Raw genomic sequence first — 5,000 nt, forward strand, 5'->3', positions numbered from 1 at the left:
AGTTTCATTCTGGCATGCTGATTACATTTCAGAAGGGTCACCCACTTCGTTTTTGAGATATGAGCAGCTAAAACCCAAATATGGGGTGTGTTTGTACGGCTTTCCGGTTGCCACGGTAACCTCTTACGTCACAAAAATGACCGAATCATTTTCAGCAATAATTGGTGTTTGATATGGTACCACAACATTGCTTTTAAGTGATAGTGTTGAAGTGTCATTCCTTCTAATAAGAACGTTTCTTTCAAGCGTTGAAACTGGTTTGAGCCACCTTAATTAAAGTGCACCTAAGGTCAAATAGTTTTCGTTTCTAATTTCAATCTCTCCACCAAAAGCAAACATATTTTGCCATTTGTACCTCCAAATTTTGCTTTTTGTGTGCCACGTAAGTTACGCAAAGTTAGCAAAACAGGTAAACATTTGGACCCACGACCGAGCTGTCAGAAGCATGGATCTATTCTCGATTTTACGTAACAAAGAGTGTTTGCATTCTCTATTTTCGAATTCCCCATAATACACTTTGTTTGTCCCCCAAATTTTGCATAAAATCATTGTTTTTAAATGCTCTTGGGAATATGCAGTGTCCCCAAGAGCATTTGAAAACAATAGTTTATGCAAAATTTGGGGGGCAAACAAAGTGTATTATGGGGAATAAGAAAATAGAGGATGCAAACACTCTTTGTAAACGTGAATGCAAAGCAGTTAGTGACGTAAAATTAAGAATAGGCCCCAGCCTCTCACAGCACGGTCGTGGGTCCATATGACTGCCAGTTTTACCAACTTTACATGGCTTGTGTGACAAATGAAAAGCAATATTTCGAGGTGAAATTTGCTTTTGGTGGAAAGAATGATCTTGGCAACCAAAAAATTTTGCCTTTAGGTGCACTTTAAACGAACTCGGTAACCCCCCTTATCGTGATAAAGATGCATCTCTGCAAAGATGTTCAACTTTCTCTGAAGTGAATTTGGAGCTTGTACTCGAGCATTTATGGAAAATTTAAAGTGGCTCCGAATCTGCTCCAGCGAGTCTTTCGTAACTTGGCAGAGTTTCGTCTTACCACACTGAAATTCGGGTTGCTTCAACCCGATTCGATCCCATTCGATTCTGGTATAATACTCCAATGGGATTCAAACCCAACAAACTGAGACAGAAAGCAACACAGTTGGGAGTAATGAATAAAACGTACGAATTAGAAGTGCGGGATATGGACGAAAGTTGGAAGTGTTCCTTGCACATATCAGGACAATTTAAGCAGTTGTTTTTTATAAAACAAACTTCAATTGTCCTGATAAGTGGGAGAATAACTTCTAATTTTTGTATATAAACGACACTTCTAATATGTACGCTTATCTCTATAAGTAGAAAAGAAGGACAAACTCAGATAGAAAGCCACACACTTTAAGTTAAGAGCAATGAATAAAACTTACGTATTAGAAGTGCAGGGTATAGACAAAAGTTAGAAGTGTTCCTTGCACATATCAGGACAATTTAAGCAGTTTTCTCTAATAAAACAGACTTAAATTGTCGTTATCTTTAAGAAAGTTACGACAATTTTCATTTTCGAAGACGTGTTTCGATGTTACAAACATCGTCGGTTACAAAATATTTGAAAAACCGTTAGGACTATATAACAACTAGGCGAAACATATAGTCCTAACGGTTTTTCAAATATTTTGTAACAGACGATGTTTGTAACATCGAAACATGTCTTCGAAAATAAAAAATGTCGTAACTTTCTTAAAGATAACGATTTGCTTTCTGCTGTCTCGACTTAAGTTGTCCTGATAAGTGAGAGAATAACTTTTAATTGTGCGTATATAACAAGCACTTCTAATATGTACGCTTATTTACATGAGTGATATAATCACTCAATATGCACATATGTGGACAATTTTAGCAATTGTCTCTTATAAACACCTGAAAAATTCAGGCGGCTTCAAGGGATTCAAACCCATTTGTTGCCGGTGCAATGCTCCAACGGGATTCAAACCCAACAAACTGAGACAGAAAGCAACACAGTTGGGAGCAATGAATAAAACGTACGTATTAGAAGTGCAGGATATAGGCAATAGCTGGAAGTGATTCTCGTACTTATAAGGACAATTTAAGTACTCTTAACTGCTTAAATTGTACTTATAAGTACGAGAATCACTTCTAACTTTCATCTAAAAACTAGCACTTCTAATATGTACGCTTATTTATATCAGTAAGTTAATTAGTTATACTGGAAGAAACATTAACTTGTCAAGAACCACTTTTAGATATGTAATAAACCATATTTAATATCAAATACTTTGTAATAACTACTTACATTGTAAATTCATAGGAAGAAAATAAAACTTAAATGAAATACATTGTTTCATTCCTTGTTACAACAACGAAAAATCTACTCCAAAACCTTACTTGACACTTACAGATATTTACAAAAACAGTGCCAAACCCTCGTTGACACTTATATATTATATACCGGAAAAAAATTTTTCTCCAATTCACCTGTAACGAAAATACAGAAACAGTACACACAACAAAAGAATTCCCGTTCTTTCACCTATTCTACTATACTCTACATAAAGCACATAAAAACCTGGTTTAACTAACAGAGATAATTAATTCAAACATTTAACGAATACACAGCTAAGAAAAGGAGGAGAAAGAGAAAGGAACGACACCATTAAAAACGAAAGATATTCGCAAACAACAGAGTTACAATCTTCACAAAACAAGAAACACCATAAATTTTAGAAATTAAAAACAGATCATGTACTAGGTAGTAAACGCGGCTTACCGGAAAACCAATCACGACCAAGTTCAAAACTAACGAAAGACAGCATTCCTCTGCTTTTCAAATCACGGGCTTAAATTCTTACCAAATAAAAACATGAACATGAAAATTACCTATTTCTATCAACGGGAGGCGGGCAAGTGAAGTCACTACCATATAATAACAGACAATCAAAAGAGATTCAAGACACATTAATATTGCCTTCCTATACTAACTACATTCAGGGACTAGAAATGGTGCATGTGCAAAAAGACACCGGAGTGACTCACTTTGCGATGACATGTGTTTCTACTTCCTCTTCTGCCTTGAGATTGACTTAGCAGAACCTTTGCAGGTGGCTACAGTAGAATTACACAGGGAATAAATTTAAAGTAACCAATCAAGTATAGAAAATTTCAGGTGGTATGACGATACTCTATACAATATCAATATCCCTAATCCTCAGAATGAGACTAAGATTTTACTCTAACTATAACTACGTGTACTTGTCAAGGGAAACCACTTACAGATAAATTATATACTTCAATAGACAGGTTAGATACTCAAAACAATGAAACTTATAGAAAAAAAATACAATAATTATTACTGTCAATGCGAAGGACATTTATCATAACAGATGACTTACCTGGCTTGCAATATCCAAAGATTCCATGAAAAATCAGAATTTCCACAATCACCATAGGGACCTAGTACTGGTCTAAGACTGAAGCAACATGTATGTAACAACTAAAAAGTACACATCGATTGGATCTGTGGATTAAAAAGGGCATGGGCTGTTACAGTCCTGGATAATCACTGCTTTTGGAAGTATTTTCACCACACTGAAAATTCAAAAACACAGCTTAATTAAGGTACAATACATGTATATTTCATCCTACAAATAATTCATATGCCCTCGACGCCACTTTTCTCCTAATTTACTTCTTCAGATGTACTCTACTGCCAGCCCACAAGCACCTTAGTTATGGAAATTTAAGCAGACAAGTCAGCTATGAACCGGTGAAAAATAACTTTAAAAAACACCTCCTCAGTACAGGTGCAAAAAATTACTTTGAAAAAAGTAATTGGACAATAGAGTGTGATGCCACCCAGCAGAAAGACATTATCATTGAGGATATCTTCAAACAAAGAATGAAGTAAAAGACAACTACATGTAGTCGCAGTACAGAGTCAGTGTCAGTCTTCAAATAACCGGGAAGAAAATGATGTGTTTCTAAGAAAATCTCCAATTGGTTGGACTCTCTATAGTCTTCTCAGACAAAAAGGATAAACCATACACCCAGCATCAAAACCCCGGGCAACATAAAAGAACCCACACACTGCTCGCAAAGAATAGAACATGGATGCTCAGAGACACTACTATACAATCATGTAGCTACATCAAAAAACTCTGGGAAATGATGGATAAAACACTGACGACAGTGACTCAAGATTTAATTAATGGCTTACTGCAGTAACTTAAGCAGTTCCCAACAGGGAGCTGGTCAGAAGATGAAATTGATACAAATAGGGGAGTGAATAATCCTGAATTCAAAGCCAGTTCAAGCTGGAAAATTTGGGCTTTCTTTTGGCAACTGCTTTAAGTGCCCATTAGATTTGCCTGACTGACAAAATTTTGAGTTTTGATTTTTATCCAAAGACAGCTTACTCTGAATGTAAGTGTTGCATTTCAGTCTGCCATTACACATATACTTACATTCAAAAGTGATGTCAAAAGCACACTAGCTTAAAATAACAGCGTGTCAATGGATATGCAAGCCCAAAACTCCTGTGCGGCATCCACACACATTGCATTCTTAAACTAGTGAGCCTTTGACGTCAAGATCTTAAAGTTAGTAATGGCAGACCATTAAACTGGAAAATTTCACTTAAAATAAACAAGTGTCTTTTTAAATCATTATTATTTTTAAGACTTGATACTTTGGTCTGTCAGTGTTTAGTTAAATTAACATAGTTCTGAAATCCAAAGAAAAATGAGAATTGATTTTTTGGTCGCAGGGGCACTTTAAGTTGAGATAACAGGGATTATCCTTCACTTACAGACAGTGAGTATTCTTTATCAGCAAATTAATTCATCTGTACCTTAAGTTTGCAGTTCCAAAAATTCACATGGTGTTGTAAACTTCTTGCAACTGGGAATCTGGTAATCATGCTAGGGGTCTGTTTTGAACTGAACCAAAGAGCAACAAGCTGCTGAACTCCAAGATACACACAGTGCAT

At 35.8% G+C, this 5,000-nt stretch overlaps 1 protein-coding gene and 1 long non-coding RNA gene across 6 annotated transcripts in view; one reads left to right on the top strand and one right to left on the bottom strand.

The window, feature by feature from the left end:
- Nucleotides 1-1,572, top strand: part of LOC138032586 (somatostatin receptor type 2-like) — a 20,331-nt gene extending 18,759 nt beyond the window's left edge. For all 5 annotated transcript variants that reach the window (XM_068880293.1, XM_068880297.1, XM_068880296.1 and 2 more), the window contains one exon: nucleotides 1-1,572. This exon is cut by the window's left edge and continues 706 nt beyond it. The gene's annotated coding sequence lies outside the window, so the exon portion shown is untranslated.
- Nucleotides 1,573-2,253: 681 nt separating this feature from the next.
- LOC138032588 (uncharacterized) overlaps nucleotides 2,254-5,000 on the bottom strand; it is a 27,325-nt gene continuing 24,578 nt past the window's right edge. The window contains exons 3-5 of the long non-coding RNA XR_011128410.1: nucleotides 4,863-5,000; nucleotides 3,406-3,601; nucleotides 2,254-3,118 (exon numbers count right to left, since the gene is read on the bottom strand). The exon at nucleotides 4,863-5,000 is cut by the window's right edge and continues 59 nt beyond it. This is a non-coding gene — a long non-coding RNA (uncharacterized lncRNA). The remainder of the gene's footprint in view (nucleotides 3,119-3,405; nucleotides 3,602-4,862) is intronic.

Source organism: Montipora capricornis, chromosome 14, assembly GCF_036669925.1.
Source record: "Montipora capricornis isolate CH-2021 chromosome 14, ASM3666992v2, whole genome shotgun sequence".
Taxonomy (NCBI): Eukaryota; Metazoa; Cnidaria; class Anthozoa; order Scleractinia; family Acroporidae; genus Montipora; species Montipora capricornis.